The sequence below is a fragment of the Psammomys obesus genome, unplaced genomic scaffold (assembly GCF_907164565.1).
Source record: "Psammomys obesus unplaced genomic scaffold, mPsaObe1.curated_primary_1811, whole genome shotgun sequence".
Classification (NCBI taxonomy): Eukaryota; Metazoa; Chordata; class Mammalia; order Rodentia; family Muridae; genus Psammomys; species Psammomys obesus.
Genome location: NW_026596034.1, coordinates 35,312,158 through 35,335,973, shown reverse-complemented (window position 1 = coordinate 35,335,973; position 23,816 = coordinate 35,312,158). Strand labels below are relative to the sequence as shown.

The following is a 23,816-nucleotide window of genomic DNA, read 5'->3' as shown; positions in this document are numbered from 1 at the left end:
GAAGGATCAGGAGGAGAGTTCAAGCTCATCTTCAGCTACACAGCAAACTTGTGGCCAACCTGGGCTACAGGAAACTCCACCTTAAAAAAAAAAAAAACAAAAAAACAGAAACCAGAAAAATCTAGTGGGAAAGATGAGCAGGCTGAATTAAGACAATAGCTAAATGCTCTCTAGAGTAGAGGCTCCTGGGAATGCTTGCTGTGTTCTGTAAAGTGGGCCAGAAGGTCAAGGGGGCGTGGCCTCAGGTCTGAGCTGTGTTCCACCGTGTTGAACAAGATTAATGATTTGGTTGGGAACCATTCTGAGACCACCAAGGAGAAGCTGACAGCCCTGTACCTGCGGAGGGGCACAAGCTGCCCATGGGGCAGTGAGGGTCAGAGCTAGGACGTCTTCTGTCTGCTTTCCCTTGGTTCCAGGCTGGGCCTGCGTCTAGAGTCCCAGAATGGGTCTGAGTCCATCCAAAATGAGCTAGGTCAGAACCATGGTTCTCTGGGGAGGCCAGAACCGTGGTTGCCATGAGTAGCCAGGACTTTCGAGATGTGTCTGAAAGCATTTGTGGGGTCTGGGGAAGTGACTCAGTCAATAAAGGGCTTGGCAAGCAAGCCCAGAGTTCAGATCCCCTGGGCCCACATGAAAAGCCAGGCGGGGCATAGTGCCCACTTGTAATCGAAGAGTTTAGGAGGTGGAGACAAGACCCCAGGGTAAGCTGGCTGGCTGAACCAGAGGGGCAGGCAAGCTCCGAGTTCAGCTTAAGACCCTGCTTCCATAAATGAAGTGAGGACTGATCCAGAAAGACGACTCATTTCAATCCCTGCCCTCCATATAAATAAGCACGCATGACCCCCTCCCCCACCACACACATATGTGCACCCCGAGACTTATAAACAGACAGCCGAACACAAGCACTGGGTTTAGTGGTTCCAGCACCCAGGAGGTTAAGGCAAGAGGACCATCAGGAACTGGAGGTCAGCAGGGGTCAAGAAGGGGAGGAGCCACACCCAGCCCTCGACTGTCACTCATTCACAGAGGCCCGTGGCCACCTGCGGATGGCATGGGGTGGCAAAGAGCATCCAGCTGACAAGCCCTACGCACTGCACAGCCAGCCAAGCAAGAAGCCTCTGCAGAACTGTAATCGTGTCAGGGTGGCCCGATGGTCAGATTTGTGGATTTGAGCACCGTAAACGCTACCTATGGCCAACGCTTAACCGAAGCGTTGCTGCAGCTGAGACACGAGTCTCGATGCTGAGCGGGAGAAAGCAGAGGCTATAAATAGCCTCGTGTCAGCTGAGGGCAGATTTTTTTTGTGGCCAAAAAAGTTACACAAAATATATTTTTTTGTAAGCAGTTTTGATCAGGGAGCTTTGCATGAAACAGTCCTCCAAAAGATGCCGTAGGAGAAAAGTTTTTCCAAATTCTGACAGGAAGGCAGTTAACAACCCCCCTCATACACACACACACACACACACATACACACACACACACACACACACACACACACACACACACACACACACACATTGTACAGTAAAAGAAGGTTAAAAAATTCTATGAAGCCCCAGAAAAGCCCAGAGCTGGCCTCAGGCCCATTCCCTGGAGACGAGCTGGTTTTGCTTTCCTACACATGGGGTTTTCTTTTGTTGGTTGGTTTTTATGAGAAAAAGCTCACCATGCAGCCCCGGCTGGATTTGAACTCCCAACAATCCTCCTGCCTCATACACAGACTGCTGGGAGTACAGGCTTATGCCACCTGTGTGGGATTTGTTCCTGGATATTCAACTATTTCTGCCTGAACTAGGGTTCTATGTGGCCCACCTGGCAGTTTTGCTGTTGTTGCTTTAAAATAAGAATAGTTTATTCTTGATGGCGTGATGGTGCACGCCTTTAATTGTAATACTTGGGAGACAGAAGCAGGCAGAAGTGAGTTTCAGTGAGTTTGAGGCCACTCAAACTCTGTGCTCTGCACAGTGAGTTCCAGGACAGCCAGGGCTACATAGATACACCCTCTCTCAATAACACCAAGGAATGATAGATAGATAGATAGATAGATAGATAGATAGATAGATAGATAGATAATAAAATGATTATAGTTTAACAACTTGTCAGCCAGGTGTGGCGGCCCACATCAGTAAACCCAGCACCTGGGGGCGGAGGCAGGAGGCTCTGGAGCTCCAGGCCAGGGTGGGCTACATATCTAAACCTTGTCTTGAAACAAAACAAATCTTGGAACCCCAAAAGGTCTCAGAGGGCGCCCCTGTACAGGCAGCAGAGCGGCAGGTGTGGGAGGCTCAAGGACTGCTCCCATCCTCGGGACAAAACCTTGTTTCTGGATCTCCTCACTCCACAGCTGAGAATCAGGATTTACGCCTGACTCTCATTGCCCCGCCTCTCACGGGGTGCTGTCTTGTGAGAGTTGCGGGTTCAGAAGCCCCTTCCCCACTGTGGACACCCCAGGGGCTCAGGGCAGAGAGAGCGGACAGGCTCTCTGGGTGGGCAGAAAGACAGGCGGGGGCGGCGGGGGGAAGCAGTGCCACAGACGGGTTGCTGGTTCTCAGCCACCCCTGCAACAGGTGGCCTGCCATCTGCTTGGGCTCCGGGCCCAGGCCACGTGTCCAACCCTCTTGAGTTTAGCCTTGGCTGAGGGCTCGGCCTGAGTTCATACAGACAGAAAAAGAACTTGGTGTGAGCTGTGGGCCAGAGGACAGAGTGCAAGTCACTCGCCCCAGGGAGGGAAGCTAAAAATGACCAGGGATCTTGGAAAGTCCCTCTATTTGGCCCTGACCTTCCTCTCTCTCTGTCTCTCTCTCCGTCTCTGTCTCTTTCTCTCTGTGTCTCTGTGTGTGTGTGGGGGGGGAGGGTGTCTGAGCTCAGGCTGGCCTGGACTCCCTATGTAGCAGAGGATAACCCTGAACTTCTGGTCCTCCTGCAACTCAAGCCCAGGGCCTTGTGTATACTGTACAAGCATTCTACCAACTGAGCTACAGCCCCTGACCTCCCTCTCTTACATCACTGGGATCCTATAGACAGGGACACCCACCATTTACACAGTACTGGTGGACACGGAGCCCAGAGAGATGAAGGAACCTGCCCAGCGCCACACAGCTTAGCCATGCACTGACTCTCACGGGGTCCTGCCAGATGCATGCCATTGGCCTCTAAACCAGAGAGAGCTGCATAACTGTACAGCCCTGCCACCACCCAGGGAAATTTTCCAAGGCTCTGACTCACATTTCTGGTGTGAAGGGAAAATGATAGCAGCAAGATCCCAAATGCTCTCTTTCAGGGAAAGAGCACTGTCTCCAACATGTCCTTCTGCTCAAATCCAGCACACGCCTTTCCACTTTTGTTTTAGTGGCCCAGTACCCCACATAGTCAGTGTTACCAGCCTGGATGATTGAGACATTTGCCAACATACCCAGGACAAGCCTGGGCTAGGACCTGGTCAGTAGGATCAGCAGCTGGCCACCCGTTCCCTAAAGGGACATGCTAAAGCCTGTTTCTTGAGGCAGGGCACAGCTGTCACCCTTGCCAACAGCCAGGACCCTGACATGTGGCAAGCTGAAGCTCGGGAGACACCTGACACATGACCTGCCTCTCTGAGGCAGAGAGGCCCGGGAAGCCAGTCGATCCAGAGTGACCGCCTGGCTCCCAGCCCTCCCGAGCCCTCTCCTCCAGCTGCCACATACCTTCCCCATTCTCTGTGGCACCTCCACAGGAGCACTCAGGATGAGAGCCGCTGGCTATGGTGGGGCGCTGCCATGTGACACACGGCAGCTCATGCACATATGGGCTTTTCTGATGATCACTTGCAAGAACATTTTGTAAAGCAACTGAAAACCATGAGTTCTCCGTTTTCTAAGGAGCAGGGGTCCCTAGCAGACACCCGCCTTCCTGGGCGATGACTCAGGCACTACTGTGGCCTTCCTGTGGGAGTTGAAGCTCTGGCTTCTATATGGAGGTGGTAACCTTGAACTTGGAGGCATGGGGATCTAGGCCATGACCCTATGGCTGACTCCGAAGTCTTGCGGGACTCACTGAGACGTTAGAGGTTTTGGCAAATGCACAGCTATTCTGGGCTGGTGGCTTAGTAGGCCAGTGTAGTCCTGGGGCTGAGTCTGCTGGGGTCTGCCCAGCTCCGCTTTTAAGCTCCTGGAGGTTCCAAACTGAGGTCAAGAAATGCAGCTGGGAGGAGGTGGGAGGATCCCAGGCAGAATCAAGAGGGGAGCTGGGGTTCCTACATCCTTCAGGCTCCCCTTTGCTCCTTCAGAACCCAAGAGACTCACAGGGCCGGAGCTGGTGAAAGAGAAAAGAAACGGAAAGACTGAGATCCACCCCGACAATCTGGACACCCAGCCCTGCCTGGCAGAGGGACAGAACTGAGAGTCCCTACCCTAGGAATGGCCTGCCCCTCCCAGGCCTCGGAGCTGACAGTCTCCTGCCACCCGCGGCGCCAGAGTGCCTGAGAAAAGCTGTGGGGCGGGGCTCTGGAGGGAGGCCCAAGCAGGGGCTTACTTTCCCAAACTGGTCAGGAGCCCAGAGATAGGAGGGGTGGCTCCCCCTGGCTGTGTGCCTACGAGAACACACAAATGCACACTCTGCAACACACAGGGCCAGGAAGGCTCATCCAGACGGGATACACACAGACACAAAGAGATGAGGATTCAGACTCGGTGATGGGTTGGAGAGATGCAGGCGGGGTGCAAGACAGAGACAGAGAAGGGAGACCCAGACGTTGACGCTGAGATCTGTACAGGTAGTCACAATGGCCCTGTCGGCTCCCGTATGCCTACGCTGGGGCCAGGGCCGGCCTCTGGCCATGTCCCCCCCCCGCCCCCCCCCGGGCAGCCCCAGCCCATTTGAAATGACTGTGACGCCCGTGTAACACTCAGAGGCACACCTTGGTCAGAGTCATCTGTGTCCCCAGCGTCTCTGAATCTACCCCGTGCCCCTCCCGGGACACTGCTGGGCTAGGACTTCTTGCCTCCTAGAAAGCCCCTCACACCCGGAGTTTTGCATAGCCGGTCTGGCTTCCGTCATTCTGTGTCATTGCTGAAACTCTCCCAAGTTGCTGCGTCCTGTCATTCTTTCTGTTTCATGCTTGCCACCAAACTTGACAAGTGGTATTCCATTCAGTGGTGACCCTGGTCTGCTGAGGGGAGGGTGGTGGGGGCTGGGGAGGGGCCAGGCAGGGGGCACTCGGGAATCTAAAGTGTGGGGCTATTGTAAACAAGGCTACTAGTGACATTTGTGCCCTGGGCCTGTTCTTGTTTCTCTGGGCGTGAATGTTAATACCTAAAAATGGAGTTACTGCATTGAGAGTCAGGAGAACAGGAGAGACCGTAGCAGGCAGCTGTGTATCCCTTCTCTACAATGGAGATAAAAGGGTCTGGGACGTGGCTCAGCCGTGAGGTGCTTACCTGGCATCTGAGAAGCCCTGGCTTCCACCCAGTGCCCCAGTAACTGGGTGTGGTCTGTAACCTCCACACTAGGAGGGGAAGTCAGGAGGATGAGAAGTTAAGGTCATTCTCAGCTACACAGGGAGTTCCAGATCAGCCTGGCCCTGTTTAGGACTCCACCTCAAAGAAAACAACAACTCGGGGATAAAAAAAAAAAAAAACGGAACAGCCCAGCGGTGGTGGCACACGCCTTTAATCCCAGCACTTGGGAGGCAGAGGCGGGCAGACTCTGTGAGTTCGAAGCCAGCCTGGTCTACAGAGTGAGTTCCAGGATTTCCAGGGCTACACAGTGTGACTCTGTCGTAGATAAAGCAAAGCAAAACAAACAAACAAAGAGAGTGGAACTAATCATGATACCCATTAACAACACTTGATTAACAAGACACACATGGAGCATTATTCTGCCTGGAACTCCCAAAGTAACCGAGGAAGAACTTAACTTCTGGTCATCCTGTCTCTACTTTCCCCCCACCCAGCAGGAAGTGACCAGTTTTATATTAATTTTGCCATATAATTATTGAACGTGGGGATGGGGCTGGCAAGGTGGCTCAGTAGGAAAAAGGTGCTTGCAGCGAACTGGATGGCCTGCATTCAATCCCCAGGACTCACATGGTAAGAGAATCAACTTCTGGGGTTGACCTCTGACCTCCACATGCATATCCCTTCCCAAATGAATAAAGAAAAAAAAATTTTTTTTGAGACAGGCTTTCTCCGTTTAGTCCTGGCTGAACTGTAATTCTCTCTTTCGACCAGGCTGGCCTCAAACTCAGATGTCTGCCTGCCTCTGCCTCTCGGGTCCTGGGAACAAAAGCATGGACCACCATGCCTGGCACAAATCTAACTTTTTTAAAAGGGGCAGTACACAATTGTTGTCTCAGGTACCCAGAAGGGTCAGTTGAAGCTAGGAGGAGTTTAAGACCAGGCTGGGCCATAGAGCGAGGTCTTATATTGGAAATAACCCTTTAAATAAAATTAATATAGAGCACATGCTGAGGGAAGGGTAGCCAAGAAAGCACAAAGGCCTCTAGGTGGAAACTGAGGCAGTGAGGCAGAGGGCATGAAGCTGGGTGCACAGTCCCTGATGAGAAAGTCTCAGGTTTGGGGATTCATGTGTGTGTCCCCTACTTTTCTCCCACCCCCTAAGGCACCTCCTGACAAGGTACCCTCTGAGCAGATGAGGGTTAATCAAGAGTGATTAACTTTATGATTATGGTTTCCTGAGGCACCGGGAAAACATACTATGGTGTGCTGGCAGCGGTAATGGCCTTCCTGCCCTTATCTTCAAGACATCTTCCAAACAGTCCCATCTGATGGGACGCTCTGACAATTTCTTACCATTAATCTAGCCATGTTTACAGAGCAGGAAGCCAGCCAGGGTCCAGGGTCAACCAAGAGGCCAGGTGAGTAGGCTCCAGGGTCATCTGGTGTAGCCCCGCCCACGGCTGGCTGCAGAGCCGAGGCCCCTGCTGCCAAACCCAGGCTGAGTCTGGGTAGGTCTGAGGCCATGGCTGGCTGGATCTATGTGATTATGCCCTGGCCCTCGGGAGCAGGAAGGAAGGCCCACGAGGATCTGCAGAGAAGTAAGAGGAGCAAAGAAAAGCAGAGAACTGCCCGCGCTGTCCTTGCTGGTCGCAGAACCCCTGACCTATGGCCTTCTCTGACCTCTGACTCTCATCCTCGGTCACTGGATTAGCTGCTTTCTCTTTGTTGTGACAAAAACACCTGACAGAAGCAATTTAAGGGATGAAGGGCTTATGGTGGAAGAAATGGTGGCAGAGAATGTGAGGTGACCCGGTCATATGTCAGAAAGCAGAGGGAGCTGAATGCTGGGGCTCAGCTTGCGTTCTACTTTTCATTCAGCCTCGGACCTCAGGCCTGGGATGGTGCCCATCCATTCCCACATTCAGGGTCCATCTTCCTTCATTGGGCCATCCTGTCTGGAAATGCCCCCACAGATGCACCCAGAGGGGTGTCTCCGGTGACTCTGAGTTCAGTCAAGTTGACAAGGATCATCGCAGGGTTTGATGTGTCCCGATTCTTCGAGGGTCCCCTTTCCCACCTGCCCAGCCTCCTTTTGTCTGCATCTCAGCCTTGCTGACTCCTCCCGCCCCCGAGCCATTGTGCACTTCCTATCTATGCTGGGGAACGCCTCCCCAGGGACCACCAAACCTGTCTCCAAACCAAATGCTCCCTCGATAGGAAGGTGGAAACGTCAGACCCAGACCCAAGCGTGGTCAGCAGGCACTACTGCTATGATGCACAGACCGCAGCCAAGGAAGCAGCTAGGCCAGAGAGCGTGGGATGGGTTAGCAGCCAGGCTGCTCCCCAGGGCTCCAACAGGATCCAGCCCCCGACCCCAGAATGTGACCTTCTACAACCCCTGTTGAACTTCTCTCTCCTCCTGTCTCCTCTTCCTCCCCATCTCTTCCTCCTCCATCTCCTCTTCATCTCTCTCCTCCTCCATCCCCTGTTCTTGTGCTGGGCATCAAACCTAAGACCCCATACATGCCAGGCGAGTACTGTACCATTGACCTTTGCTTCGGCCTTCCACACTGCACTTCCGATCCCCACAAGTGATAAAGTGATGCAAGGATGCTCAAAGCCTCTAACTTTTCTTTGTTGCAGTTCTTCTCAGGGAGAGTCTCTCTCTCTATAGTCCAGACTGGCCTGGAACTCACTGTGTAAACGCAGGCTGGCCTCAAACTCAGGACAGGGCTCTCGCTTCAGCTTCCTGACTTAGGCGCGGGCCACCATATGTAGCACACCCTCACTTGTTACAGTGACACCTGGAGACTCACCCGGCCTGACCTATTGTCACACAGAGTCCTGACTGTCCCTACCTGCCCCCCTACCCCTGCCAAGGCTGGCTCAGCATGGTCCTACCCAGCCCCAGTACTGAGTCCTGAAGGAGGTCCAGGCTGCCCACAGCCCAGTGAGTCACCCTCTAGGTAGTCACCATCCCTCAGACCCTTATCACCCTTGCACACCTCTCCTCAAGTCTGGCAGCTGTTTTCTCAAAGGCCGGAAGCCCCATTCAGGCGGCTGGCTTTGTTTCATCCAGCCCCTGGCGTGGAGGGGGAGCCCCAGCATAGCTAAAGCACTGTGCAATGCAGTTCCCGTTGGCTGGTCCTGCCCCCCCATCCCTGCAGAGCTCTGCCTCAGCCGCCTCCTCAGCCTCATGCTTCGTCAGAGCCCACCCCACCCCAGCGCTCATGCCCCTCTGGGAGGCGCTCTGACCACCCACCACAGACCCTACCTTATGGCCAGAAGTCATGTCATTTTGGGGCTCACCCTTCTTTTCTAGAACCTTTGGGAGTGCAGCATGCTCCCATGCTATTCCCCAGGAATGGCCGCCAAGTGGGCAGGCAAAGACTGCTGGGTAAAAGGCATGATGGCTTCTAGCTCAGTCCCACCTGGCCAGCTGCCCTCAAGCCATGCCCCCTCCCTGAGTGTTTCACCTTTACACTACAGACCCTGCCTCAAAGAACAGGATGTCCAACTAAGACATCACATCTGAGGCCTGGTACAGGCTTGCCCATTAGATGTTCATCTTGTTTTCCTTGCCATCTCACAGCCACCGAGGTGTGCCCTGGACCCATGGGCCTGGAGGGAGGTGGCTGTGTTGAACAAGCTCCTTCCAGACAACAGAAGGTTGAACTCAAAACACTTGCCCACTTTCACCAAGGTGGGGCCGGCCGTGTGCCACCAGCTTTGGGCACAGCCCTGCTGCCCTGGGCTGGGCTGGGCTGGGCAGCCTATCTGTGGGACTACTCAGTGACACATCACTGCCTCAGGCTGGCCCGTGCTGCTTGAGTCCACTCTGGCCAACAGCAGGGGACCAGGACCATGAGCATCTCACAGCTGGCAGAGACCTTGAACCCATCAGCCACTGTCAGAGTGTTCCCAGCTGTTTCGGGAGCCCCAGGATGGCAGGGCTGTGGCGCAAGAAGAGACAAGGTGTTCCCAGTGTTGGGACAGACAGAAGGACCAGAAGGCCCCCTGTACCCTCAGAACAGACCTCAGGCCTGACTCCTGCCCTGGCTAAGTCCCCACCCCCACCCCTACGCCCCTCTGAGGCTTTCCCATGGAATCTCTGGGTGGGTTTGGATTCAGGCCACAGGAACATGTATCGGAAGCTCAGGAACAGGAAACGCTGTGTGGCCTTGGCTGGCTTTCCAGGCTGTGGCCTTCAGCCGGCTGTGCCCGGGGTATTGCAGCCACTGAAGGCTTCAATGAGATGAAAATGGGAAGGGCCTTGGTCCCCAGGGTTGGCAGGGACTCTTCCTCCCTCCTTGGCTAGCTGCCTCTAAAACCCTCCACGGAGCACATTTATGGACAGGTCCTGCCTGGGTGGACACCACATCTTCAAATCCTGTTTGGGGCTGTGAGTGTCCAGCCTCAGCTATAGGGCTGAGAGGGCAAGGCTTGACCACTCTGGGAGAGGTGGGGCAAGGAGTGGAGGAAAGGTGTGAGATGTGCACACCTTTCTCAACTTGCTCCTCCTGCCACATCCTTAGTGCTAGGGGTGGTGTTCCAGAGTCATGGAGAGGGTATAGAAGGGTCCTGGCTAAAGCAGGGTCACAGCTGGGTCGGCTTGTGGCTGTATTCCCATCTTCTGCAAATGCAGAGGCGCCTCTGGCAGAGGAAACAGCTACCCACCCCAGAGAGAAAGCCAGCTAGCGCCTGCCACCACACAGCACTCTGGGGAGGAACTGAGTCAAAGAACGCAATGGGAGGGGTCCAAGGACAGTGGATGGGGGATGGGCTGAGGGACGTGGTTCCCCAAGAGTCCTCTGACTCCTTCCCTAAAATGCAGAGAATATCTTGTTCTCCATGTCCCTCTCTCGAAGGCCTTATTTGCTGGGCTAATAGCCTCCCCAACTCTGTCCCCTGTCCCTGACCTTGACCCAGAGGCATGGGGCTCTCTGGGGAGGTTCCATAAAGATCCATGCAGCCCTGGGCTGCAGCAGGAAATCCTGAAGCCAGTGTACAATACATTAGCTCGGGCCACCCAGGGGTCCCCAGACACAGGACTAACCCATTAGACCCTCCCCACCCCTCCGCTGGTTCTGTGGCCTTGACCATGCAAGATTGTTCAAGGAGGACAGACTGTCCTTTCAGTCAGTGGGTCAGGGACAACCAGCTGTCCACACGCAAAAGGATGAAGTTAGGGCCCCACCTCCTACACAGTATAGAAGCTAAGTGAAGATGGAGCAGAGATCTGCAATGAGAAAACCGTTGATGAGCCTAGAATTCACCAGGAGGGCTCTGTGACCACAGAGAGGGTGACGGCGACAGAGCTGCCGTCAGGGCTCAGTGGTTAAGGGCACCTGCTGCTTTTGCAGAGGGCTCGGGTTCAATTCCCAGCACTGCATGGCAGCTCACAGATGTCCGTGTAACGCCTGTTTCAGGGGCTCTGATACCATCTTCTGGCCTCTGGGGACACCAGGCATGGAAGAGATGTACACATACATGTGTGTAAAACACCAGTCTACATGAAATAAAATAAACCCAGAGAGAGAGACAGAGAGACAGAGAGAGAGAGACAGAAAGAGACAGAAAACTGGTAGGCCTGGTGGCACAGGCTTGTCATCTCAATTACTCTGGAGGCCCTGAATTCTTTCCCACATGGTGGGGGAGGTGTTTTTTTGTTTTTGTTTTTGTTTTTTGAGCCAAAAGACAGACTATAGAATAAAAAAATTTAGAGCACGTGTTTACAGCTTCATAGTGAAAAGTCAATAACCCAATTAAAAAATGAGCAAAAAAAAAAAAAAAAAATCATTTTTAAGACCAGTGGCAAGAAAGGACATTGGTCACTATGGAAAGGGCAGCAAGTGGTGAGTAGAAGATTGCCAGGGATGATCTGGGGGTTCCTCAAAAGGTTGACGCTGCCACTGGAGCCAGCCGTTTCTCCGCACCCACACACGCCCACACAAACACAAACATCCACAGCAGTGTTAGTCACAACAGTCAGAATCGGGAACAACCAAATTGCCAACAAACCGAGAATAAATACAATGTGGTCTGTCCGTGCGTGGGAAAATTACTTAGCCATAGAAAGGAGTGAGGTCTGTGGCAGGTGTTACCACAGGGAGGACCCGGGACTGAGTGAAGGAAGCCAGAAGTAGGCAACGCAGTTCGCAGGACCCATCCGCTGAGATGTTTAGAACATGAACATCATGGATGGGCCAGGGGTGCATAAACCTAGGGATAGGGGAGGTGGAGGGGAATGGGGACGGATTGGCGCTCACAGGAAGACACTTCAGGATTCACTGGTCTCCAGGCCGCCCGCCTCCACAGCTGCGCTGGGAAGTGCGGCTCTGCACTTAGAGGCCTGGGGGGGAGGGGGGACACACAGATTAAACCTCATAAGCCTCCAAAGGAGACCGATTTCCAGCCGGCTCAGTCCCCTGCTGACCAAGTCCCTCCTCTTCCATCCACCTCCCTCTGGGCTGAGCTCTCTACTCCTCAACCCCCCGCCCGCCCGCCACACACACATGCACTTTGGAACACCCTCTCACTGCTGGCAGGCGAGCTCACTAGAGTGACAGAGAGGCAGGCCAGACCCCTCTGTGAGGACATACTGTGAGCATACCGTGCTCAGCTGTCACCCACCAGAGCCAGTTCACCCGAGGTCAAAACAGTATCCAGGAAACCCAGGCTCCAGTACCTGCCAAGACAGGTCCGTAAAAGTCAGCCATCTTGGCATAGCCAAGGATGGCCCTGAGGGATAACCTGCCTCCGAGGCTCCTGGGGGTGGGGGGGTCAACCAAGGTTGCACTGCTGCTCTTCCAAGGGTGTTCCCTAGCAAGTGTCTACCTGTCACTTCTACCTCAGTGCCTTCCAGGTGCTGGGAACCCCACAGAGGCAGAAGACCCCAGGAGCTCGTGGTCCAGCAGGGGGCCAGATGCAGCCCTGAGGGTGCAGGGTGGGATACAGGCCTCCCAGTAAGGCTGTTCATGTCTCACTATCGGCCCCCTCCGCCCCCATACACACACACACACACACACACACACACACACACACACACATGCACACACGCACACAAGGGCCAAGCCTGGTGCTGCTCCATCTCGTTCGTGTTTGCCTCCCGTGGCCCATCCTGGGACGTGGGCCAGCATGGCTGAGTGCCAAGGAAATTCAAACATTCCGCATCCCATTCTGTGAACCCCCCCCCAAGCCCCCACTCCATGCCAGCATTTCTCTCTAGAGTGATTTGCCCTTAGGGGACAGTTAACGAGACCAGGAGGCGACAAATCTGTTAGTTTGCTCTGAGGGAGTGTAGTGCTGATGGTGCTACTGGCATGGAGCAGGCAGAGGCCGGGGACCCAGCTCTGGAGACCGAACACACTCAGAGCCTGAAGAATCCAGCTTGGTGACCGTGGTGCCTGACCCCAAAGCTGGCTTCATCTCAAAGGCATGTTAGGATAGGGGGACCTCACCAATACTCCTTACAGAGAGAGGCAGAAAGAGATGACATTATACACGAACGAGGCTGCATATTAAGTTAAACCTTCCCAGGCTGGACCTTATGGGGACATGGATCTGAACAAACCCCACCCCACAACCGTGGCTTGTGGGCCACGTGCCACCTAGGTACTTATAAATGCCACCCAACACCAAACTGTAAACGTACTGAAAGGATCATGCACTGTTTTTACCATTAAACATTTTTTAAAGATTTATTTATTATGTGTACATATTCTGTCTGCATGTACACCTGCACGCCAGAAGAGGGCACCAGATCTCATTATAGATGGTTGTGAGCCACTATGTGGTTGCTGGAATTGAACTCAGGACCTCTGGAAGAGCAGCCAGGGCTCTTACCCTCTGAGCCATCTCTTCCGACTCCATTAAAACTTTTTTTTTTTTTTAACTTACAGGCATTAATATGCACATGCAACTGACCAAAGCTAAGATGCCAGAAGATGGGACATATTGGGCACAGCCTGCTTTCTCCAACAAGCCCCAGTGGGTGGCTAGTCCTGAGGTCAACGGACTCAGCTCAAATCACAGCTGTGGCTGAAAACAGGGGTCTCTTCCCACACAGCCTGTCTCTCCTATTTTATTCTCCACACACCGTCCCGTCTGCCTCATTTAGGTGCTGAAGCTTGAACTCAGGGCTCCCCAAAGTGGACAGCTCTCTACTGGGATCTCCACTCCCAGCCCCGCTGCTCTGTCAACAAACAACCACGTCATCAGTGGCCTGGCTGCTGAATCCCTGCCCCCCCCCCCCCCCGCAAGATGGGGCTGTTTTAAACACGTTAGGAAGCCAGGCATGCAATGGCTCTCTACCCTGCGACCTTCGCACTTGGGAGGATGGAGGGTTCAAGGGCAACCTGGACTCTGTAGTGAAGCTCTCTCCAAAAGACACAGAACAAAGTGAAAGCACTTTTCAAGGTAGGTCATTTCTGCCACAGCGCTGTGTGTTCCAGGTGGGACTTGGCCTTCTCACTCCTACAACCGCCAAAGTTGACAGAAAGAACGCTAGCTCAGCAGGAGAAAATGCTTGTCCAGAAAGCCTGACGACTGGAGGTTGGGTTCCAGAATCTATGTAAGGGTGGAAGAAGACAGCAGAGTGCACACAGTTGTCTCCTGGCCTACACATATATGCTGCAACACACACACACTAATAATGCAGATTAAAATGCTTCTTAAGTTTAAGGTTCTGCTCTTGGTAATGTCCTTCTAAAGGCTGAGGTGGGAAGGCCGCCTTATGCAAGGCAGGACCTGGATGACCCTGAACATCAGCCCCACAGAAGATGGAGTCAACTCGGCTCTAAAGTCAATGCTCCCTCTACTCAGCTTGAGCTCTTCCTCTGAGCCCTGCCCTATGTCCTCAGGCCACCTACCTGTCTCCATGTGATCTCTTCAGGACTGTGTAGAATTGGGGCCTTGAAACCAGCTCTCTGGCCAACACTGTGTCAGTGATCTGGGATGAGAGGGCAGCCAATCGGCCCCCGTGCTATCCCAGCCTGCCACTGTTAACCCCGCTGACCCCCAGGTGGAGGCCTGTTCCTGGTCTGCAGGTGAAGAGACTGTACTGAGGTCATGTGGCCAGAAAGGAGTGTGGCTGGCACAGTAGCATGAAGCTGTGCTGCCCCTCGCTGCCTCCCCCCACCCCCCACATGCACAGTACAGTGCTGGAGATGACACTCATTCAAGAGATGCCCACTGGCTTCACGGGGCCTGGCTTTATCTCTGCTGCTGTGAGAAGACATCCTAAGCACAAGGCAGAGGAGGAAAGGGCTACTTAGGCTACCCTTCCGGGTCACAGTGCCATCAAAGTCAAGGTAGGAACTCAAGCAGCTAGTTACATCACAACCACAGTCAAGTGCAGAGAGAGAGAGATGAGATGAGGACCCCGTGCTTTTTGCTTGCGGGCTTCGTGCTCAGCCAGCTTTCTTTATTCAGATACAGTTCGGGGCCCAGCCTAGGGAATAGCTCCACCCACGATGGGCTGTGTGGATTAACAGTCTAGACAATGCCTCACGGACATGCTCAGAGGAAAACCGGATCCAGATGTCTCCTCTGTGGAGGCTCTCTTCCCAAGGGATTCTAGGCTGTGGGAAGTTGACAGCTGAAATGACTGGCCCAGAGCTGTCAGGACAGAGGCTCTGTCCAGGCTGTCCCCCACCTTTCCTGGCACCAGCAGCCACAGCTCACACCTTCCAGAGTCCCAGGGACCCTAAAGTCCTCCACGTCTCTGAGTCCAGGCCTACCACAGCCCTGTCCAGCATCTCCTCACCAGAGCCAAGGGGAACACAGCCTCTGGGTTCCCTGAGGGTTTTCCATCTCTGTGCATGGCCCAGTCCCCTGCTGGGAACACCTTCCCTCCCCTCTGTCTCATCTCCCCCATTTTCAGCTTCTCCTCCCAGAAGTCCACCCACAGCACCGTCCTTTCCAGCTTTAATGGTCGCGGTCCTCTGCTCTCTGCCCTGCCTGGCCTTGTGTTTTCTCTGCATGACCCACTAGGCTTCCTGATGAGGGAGCCACGCTTCAGCTGCTCCTGCTTCAGCCCACAGAGTGCCCTCCCCATTGCCATGAGCAGACCCCGTCCCTCCAAGTTCCTTGGGCCTCCCTCACCGAGGCCAGAAGGGCATCTCTTTCCATCCAGGAGTCCACCAGGCTGCTCTGTGCCCCGGGGCCTTTGCACATGCCATTCTTGCTGCCTGGGGCATTGGCCTGCTCCTTATAGGACTGAGTGGCTGGAAGAGAGAACCACTGGCAGATGGGTAGACAGAGGTCTCCAGTCCCAGGCCCCTATGGACAGAGCAAGTGGGTTTGAGGCAGGAGCTAGAGGAGCTGCTACAGGCCCCAGCCAGGATCTCCCCTCAGCCTGAGGGCTGGGAAACCCCCTCTACTCTATTTCACTCTGGTAGCAAATGCTCACGATCCCTATCCCAGAGATCTGGGGCCAGAGCTGGATGCCTGCCATCAAGCTGGTCTTGTCCTTAAAAGGCCTGTGAGAGTGTGTAACACGGTACGGTGTTGCAGGGGGTCACAGCCACTCCCAGCCCTTGTCTCTAAAGTAGACACAGGGTCTCTGGAGAGCCCTGTAATCTGCTCAAGCCGCCACCTCCAAGGGGATCCTTGGATGGGCCCCTTGAGTTAGACAGGGAAAGTCAGGAGAATGAGAGAAGAGAGAAGAAAGGAGGGGCAAGAGGAGGAAAGAGAAGGTAAGATAGCAGCGGGAAAGGAGAGAGATGGGGACAGAGAAGAGAGCATGGGAGAAAAAGCAGGAAGAGAAGAAAAGCGTAGAAATGAGGGGCCAGTGCCCTTGCCTCGGGCGTCCCCAGCCACCCCGGGCCTGCTGGGGACCTGGCGGCAGCCCCAGCTGGAGCCCTGCCCCGAAGCCTCGCCTCTCCTGGACAAGGCTGGTTACACAACGGTGGAGGCCAGCGTCCAGCGGGCTGTCACGTGGGTGCGGGGGGGGCTGCTCCCCCGGCGTGGCTGGGACTCAGCTCCAGCCTGGAGGCCAGAGCGTTCCCAGATGCGCTGGCGGCTGTAAAAGGCTCTGGTTCCTGTCAGCAGCAGGGCTCCGGGAGGGGACCCCCAGCAGCAGGCCGGCCAGATGGCTGCAACATGCTCTCTGGTGACAGGGCCGGGATACACAGGGGTGTCCTTGCGCCCTCTCCTGGACACAGTGCAGGACCCTCTTCCCCTTGCCTGCCCTCCCTCCACCCTGCAGGGCTCTGAGTTAGACTTGGGGAGTCCGCAGCACCCCAAATCCTGTTCCTTACTTGGAGGTGGTGTCCCTGACCAGGTACTGTTCCCCGACTGCCTCTCAGCATCTGGGCATTTGCCCAGCTCAGTAGTCTGCCCCTGTGCCTTAGCAACAAGGGAAAGCATATGGCCCATCTCCAGCCAATTGCAGGCCCCCATTTTCTCAGCAACTATGATTGGTGCAGAGGTGGGCATGTGATCCAAACAGGCCCAATCAGTGTCCTTCCCTGAGGTCTTTCTAGGTGGACTCAGGTGGATCAGACCTGGGAACTGCAATGCTAGACCACTAGCCTTTGGGCGCCCATCTTTCTGTCTGGTTCCCCAGTGAGGCTAGAGCTGACTGGGTTTATACCGCTGGCTAGGGCAGGCGGCTCACATGGCCCAGGCAGTGGAATGGAGGAAGCGACACACAGGGCAACTCAGTGGCTATGAGCGCCAGAGCTGTGTGTGAAATCACAGCAGCTGCAAGAGGCCGCAATGGAAGCCCAGGAGGAGCCCTTACACCGGGGCCTGAAGGCTGCAGCCTGGAGTCCATTCCCTTGGAAGGAGGGTCTGGAAGGGGTCACAGTAGAGCAGGCTGGCTGGCAAAATCAAAGAGGAAGCAGGGCCAAGCCAAGATCTGGCCTCGGAAGAGGTCGTCCCTCCGCCCTGCGCAGGCCTTTCTGGGTCTTCTTCACCTCCCTTCTCTGCAGTGTGAAACACCTGGTGTTCTTGCTCCTCATGACAGCCCTGTGGGAGTGATGCTAGGATGGCTAACTGAAGTGCCTGTTTAACGTAGGAGAGCGGGAGCTGGCGGTTAGGTTCTCCCGGCATCCCTCAGTCCCCTACCCTGAACTCTCCAGCCCAAGGCCTGGGACGCCCTTCCCCTCATAGCTCTCCCCTATATAATTCAGCTAGTTTGGTTACCAGGCCAGCCGTTTCACCCTTTCGCCCTCTTGGCTGCTGCACCTGCTTCTCCCCTCTCCCTCCTGCCTCTCCCCTCCCCCTCCCTCTTCTCCCCGCCTGGCCTGGCTCAGGGTCATGTTCATTCTGGACTCTCCCAGATGTCTCTGCCTCTGGCTATGTTCTCCCTTTTATCTACAGTAAACCTGCACCACCATTCCTGGGAGCGGTCATGTCCTTCCTTTTTATTTTATTTTTTTTTCATTCCGGCAGAAGCCGTTCTGTTCATTTTACAGAGGAGGAGAGCAAGAGTCCCAGTGACTGCCCCCCCCTCCCCACAGCACAGTTGCCCTGGGATTGACAGAGCAGAGTCTGGGATCTGGCTGGTCCCAGGCCAGCTCTTTCCTCCTGACCAGCCTAGCATCCAACGAGGGTAGCAACCATAATCCCTCGTGTTGCCCCTACCCGACGCCTCTCACCCGGCAGTGGCCTCCCAGCCTCTCCCTAGCCTCCCTCCTCTTGGCCTTCATCTTCTCCTCACTGTGCCAAATTCACAGAGACAAATGTCCCAGGTTGTGAATGGTCACACTCACTCTCTTCCCCCAGGTATGTCCCGGAGAAGCCCAGAGGAGGGCCCCTCATAGCCTCTTCCCTCTAAGGACTGTGTTATGACCCCCGCTCCAGCTGTAGCTGGTCACAACCTACTCCTAGGAACAGGAGCCTTATGTTAGGGATGGGGGGGCACCCCAAACCCGGCTCCCCCCCATACAGGACCAAGAGGTACATCCACAGCAGGGCTGACATGCTGGAGGCAGGGCTGGACTTCCATCCCCACCTCTTGGTTTTCCAAGACAGGGTTTCTCTGTGTAGCCTTTGCTGGCCTGGAACTCACTCTGCCGACCATGCTGGCCTCCAACCCACAGAGATCCACCCGCCTCTGCCTCCCGAGTGCTGGGACTAAAAGTGTGTGCCACCACCGGCCAGCACCCATTCTCTCTTTACTGTGGACTGAGTTGTGTGAGCTTGTCAAGACACATTACAGCTCAGAGCCTCAGTTCCCCCCATCTCGCAGTGGCAAGTGACTCGGCCTCAGGTTGGTGAGTGGAGCCTAGTGGCTGCCAAGTAAAAGCACATGCCATCTGCTCTGAGGGTGGGTGGCGCCACTGAGCAACACTCCCTTCTGTCCCAGAGGAGCAAGCCTGGGGCAGGGTGGAGGCTCAGGGTGTGGGCTCGGCCCTGGAAGGGTGGCAGAGGAAAGGTGTGGCCGGAACTCCTGGAGCCAGGACTGCAGCTGGAAGGAAAGAGAGTCTCCAGGTGGCCGCCCTGGGCAGGCTGCCTACAAGGCACAGGGCCAGGTGGCTGGGCAGGGTCCCTGGCCTCGAGAGACCAGGGGTGTCCTTCAGGACAACGGGCCAAGCATTGTCCCTGATTACAAGAGGTGTTCTCACAGTCATTGTGTGTGTGTGTGGGGGGGGGGTGTGGGAACTGATCTTCAGCTCTAACTCAGTAGCAGCTGGGGTTGTGGCCTCACCAGCAGCCGCCATCCCTGAGCTGGTACTGTGCAGTGGCGTACAGGTGTGGGCACGCTTCCTCCTCACTTCTCCCCCTGCCATTCCTGGTGGAGTTTTATGGGTGCCAAGCCCCAGGCCTTGGGGAGACAGCGACAGGTGAGGTCCTTACAGGGTCCCTGGTCCTTTGGAGCTCCCAGGGTGGCCACAGGGGGTGCTGTCATTTGACTTAAGCATCTCAGGAACTGGCTTCTAGACAAGTCCCTGAAGGAGTACAAACCCAGGGCGGACAGATGGGAAGGGAAACTGAGGCCTAACAACCAAGAGCCTACCAGGCTAGGGTGGCAGGGAGAAACATCATTCGGCCCACAGGACAGCACATGCAAAGACAACCGTGTGACATGGCCATGGCTCTGTGCTCCTGCAAGCTGAACTCTCAGCCCCGAGGAGGAGCTCCAGGGAGGAGGTGAAAAGGGGCTGGTCCCACCACGGTCGGGGTGGTGCCTATGAACTTCCGGTACTACCAAGATCTGCCTGGGTCCCTCAGCCAATAAGGGAGGGGACGGGGACCTTCTCCAGGCTGAGGGGTCCTGTTGTTAAAGCCAGGGGCCTAGCCAGACACCAAGCAGAAATCAGGACGAGGCCTCAAACACAGATGGAAGACTCTAAGGAGGGTGTCGAGGCTGTTGGAGCTGGTGGGATTCAGGATTCCATGGGGGGTGGGGTGGGTTGTGCAGGAAGCCGAGACCCCTGGGAACAGTCTCAGGACTGGTTCTGGGATACAGTCACGTCTCAGAACTCATGAGTGTCCCTCAAGATGGCGAGAGGGCTCAAGGTGTAAAGGGCCTACCTGTGCAAGTCGGGCGACCAGGGCTCAATTCCTGAAACCCACAGGAAGGCAGGAGAGAAACAACCGCATGAAACTGTCCTCTGACCTGCACACTCCCACGGTGGCACACATGCCCGGTCTGTACATCCCCACGCGCACACGCACATGCACGGCAACGAACGAACGATGGTGATCATAATAATGCCAAAAACGTCTGGGCTGAAGACTGCTCTTCAGAGGACCCAGGCTGGGTTCCCAGCACCGAGGGATAGGGCGCCCTCCTCTGGCCTCCGTGGGCACCTGCACATACCCACTTGCATGCCCACACATACAAACGTATACAAATACACCATTAAAAATAAAAATAAGTCTTACAAAATGGAAACTTGGGCCCAGACCACCATCCCATCCCACTTGCTGTCCTGCCTTCCTCCCTTTTCTCTTCTCCCTCCTCTTTCTTTCTTCCCTCCCTCCTCTAGCCTCAGTGTCCCTTTTGTGTGGGAAAGGAGAGGAGCTGGGAAGAAAGATCAGGACAGCTCTAAAATTCTCCACGGGGCTCCTGGGATCTGTGTCTGAGGAAACATATGGGGTGGGGGTGGGGCCTGGAACCTGCTTGAGTCACTCATCCCTCCGTCAGAAGCCCCTGGAGTCAGGGAGGCCCTCCCGGAGTGAGGCACCGAGAGCGCCCGGTGCACAGTAGGTACTCAGTGCACGCTGTGCTGCAAGTCCTCTTGCGGCCCCAGCACCTTGCAAAGTTGCAGCCGAAAGGCCCCGCTACCCAGGGTAGCAACTGTTCCTTTAAGATCCAGGGCCCCTCACCCCGGAACCAAGTGAGCATTTACTGGTGCCTCCTTTCTCAAAGTCCTCAGTCACCACTTAGAAGCTGGACAGGACCAGGTCAGGAGCGCTGAGTCCAGGGGACAAAGCAGGTATCGCCAAGGCTCTGGAGAGGCAGCACCAAGTTCGGCTGCAGCTACCTACCGGGGAGCTTCGTTCAGCGGTGATGCTCGCAGCACCTCTCAGGGGTGCTGTTCACACATCTGCACAGCTGTGCTTTTAGTGACTTTATCTCCAACAATGGCTGTTCAGACGGTACATCAACAGCTTTCCTCCCGCTGGGGCTTTGAAGATGGAACCCAGGGCATCACACGTCCTAAGCAAGCCTCCTGCCACCAAACCACACCCTCGGGTTTCCCGTCCTTGTCCATCACGTGGATCAGATGGTGGCAAAGGAGCTCCTAACGGCTCCGGGAAGTGGCTATTAAAAACCTACAGCTGGATGGGAGAGCTCTCAGCACTTGAGAGCACTTGCCGTGCAATCGTGAGGGCTGGGGTTTGGATGCCAGCACCCATGTGGCAAGCCAGGTGTCCTACGCATGCCTGTAATCCCAGCTCCAAGTCGGGGGGAGACAGGAGGATTGCTGGGGCATGTTGGCACCTAGCTTAGCCTAGAAAATGAAAAACCTAGAGATAGGTGGGTTCAGGAAGATACAGCCTCCCACCCCCGAAAATGAACAGGCAGAGGGTGGCAGAAGAGGATGTTAGTCTCTGCACACGCACACACCCAGTCTGGATTCTTCTCTTAGTTCATCTTCTAATGTACACAGCCTTCCAGGTGAGCTGCGCTGTTGTGGATGATGAATGAATCACAGAGTAACTTACAAATGTTAAGCCTGAGCCCGTCCCCTGCCTGTCTGTCTGTCTCATGAGCTGACCACTGGCCTTTGGTATGCTAAGGATGCTGGGTGGCACACGTAAAGCTGGGACATCCAGATGTGCTGCGAGCTTGCTCTGCAATGCAGCACATAGGGAGGGCATCTTGGTGCCTCAGTTTACCTACTTAGACGAAAATCATAGCTGTCTGCAAGAGCTCCCACAGGGAGGACACACCGTCCTGTTCCTGAGACTCTTGGCCCTGAGCAGCTCCCAATTTGGAGATGCCCGGAGCTGTGAACCCATTTCCTGTGTCTGCACCCCCCCCATTCTGGCTGCCAGAGGGGGCCCCACCAATCAGGCCCCTGAGACCTGAGAGGCCACTCAGAGAGGAAGTCCCCTTCCGCCTCTCCCAGGCTGGACACTGCAGTGTTTCTTTTGGAATTTCTTGGCTCGCATGGGGCAGAATGTTCTAGCCGGCAGCCACAGGCCTTCCTTCTTGGCCAGGGGACTTGACCTGCCACCGCCCACCACCAGTGCCTCCTGTGTCTCTTCTAAAGAAAACACAGTGTGTCAGGGAGCTAAGACCCGACCCAAGCTCACCAACACCCAAGACATCAGGGTTCAGGCCTGATGGCTCAAGGCCTCCCAGTGATGAAAGGCAGGATGGGAGGAGGTGGCTGCCTGGCAGGACCCTGAGTGGCCTGTCCAGAAGAGAAAGCCAGCTCTCTTCATTCACCGGCTCCACCAGGCCTCTTACCAGTGGGGTAATTAAATATTCATGCCTCTCTCGCTCCCTGAGAAAGCGATAAGTCAGATTTCTACACCACAGAGAGTGCCCAGGGCAAGGTTTTGGTGCCAAGAGCCACGAAGACAAAGCCTTCACTTCAAGCCATGGGCGCAAACAACCCTCGCCTCCCTCCACCACCTCGGGCTCCGCACACCGGACAGTCAGAGACACACGAGGCTCCGAGACCAATTAGGCTGTGTGCTGACGTCAAGTCTGGGGCAGGGTTTCTCTCCGCCTTGATATTCATGACACCAATAGATGGAGCAGAAACATCCCAGGGCAGGACAAGGCCCAGGGCCACCATGGGAGCAGAAAGGGGTCCCTGGGAATGGAGCTCTAGAGCATCTGGGCCTAATGCCACAGAATAACACTGAGTGCCTATTTTGTGCCTGGGGTGCCTCCCTCTGCCACAGCAGCAAGAAGACAGGAGAGGGCACTTATTGAGTACCTACTGTTTACCTGCAAATCTTCAGGTAAATTCAGAAATCTTCAGGAAGGTGGACTTATCGAATGCCTACTGTGTGCTGGCATGTCCCTGGGGGGGGGCCTGGCAGCACGCTCACCCATTCCTCAGCTGGGAAAACTAAGGCTGTAGCATCGGGATCCCTGTCTGAAAGGGTGAGGTCAGGGTGGGGCCCGGACCAACCCCTCAGCTCAGAGCACGGCCATCCATCTGGAGTCCTGGCTTGTGTCTGTGCGGACTCTGGGTGTGGGCTTCCCAGAGGAAGGCAGAGCTCCACCTCAGGGCTCCGACTACAGCAAAGTGCTGGGGACCCGGAAGAGAGGTGAGGTGACCTGAGGAGAGAAGCTCCCATGCTTCTGCCGGATACCTGGCGAGGGACTTCTGAGTCTGCCACCGCCCCGCACACCCATGCTCTAGCAACCTCCCGGGCACTGCCCTGGCGTCCGAGCTAGCAGAGCCCAGTGAGAATCCATCACACCCACAATTCATTATGTGGTACAGCTGAGTCACAGGCCGGGCGTCTCTTGATAGAGTGTTGGCGGTCGGGGACAGCGAGGACACAGCCCTTACAGTCCAGCCACCCACTGAGCTCAAGGCAGGGTGCTTCAGCCGCTCTTCCGAGGGCCGGCTTCCGGGAGTCTCAGAGCGGCACAGGTCCACCAGGCCGCCAGCCGGCATCGTGACTGTCTGTGAGGAAAAGATGCCCTTGGGGACAGCCAGAAACCCGGGGAGGGCAATACAGCCTGTAGGGTGGACCCAGCTTCCCTTGTAGAGTGAACCATCCCCCCAACTGTACTCAGCCACCCCAGAATGCCGTCGGTGAGGGCCTCCATCCTCTTCTGTCTTTCTGGCTCGGTGCCCCTCCCCGGGCCCCTCCCTAGAGCAGGCATCCCAGCCTGGCACCTGCAGCGCGTGGGAGGGCTCCTCGCCTGGCCAGGGGTGAGCCTTGTGGGTGGGAAGGGTGGCATTTGACATCCTGAGTCCTGTCCCAGCTAGTCCCCCCCACCCCATT

At 55.5% G+C, this 23,816-nt stretch overlaps 1 long non-coding RNA gene across 1 annotated transcript; it reads right to left on the bottom strand.

Annotated features, from left to right (window-relative positions):
• Positions 1 to 13,690: 13,690 nt before the first annotated feature.
• On the bottom strand, positions 13,691 to 16,752 carry LOC129687201 (uncharacterized). Its single transcript, XR_008721745.1, has 3 exons — positions 16,697 to 16,752; positions 15,540 to 15,716; positions 13,691 to 14,003 (listed from the first exon to the last, which is right to left on the bottom strand). It is a non-coding gene; the product is annotated as an uncharacterized LOC129687201 (long non-coding RNA).
• Positions 16,753 to 23,816: the final 7,064 nt, after the last annotated feature.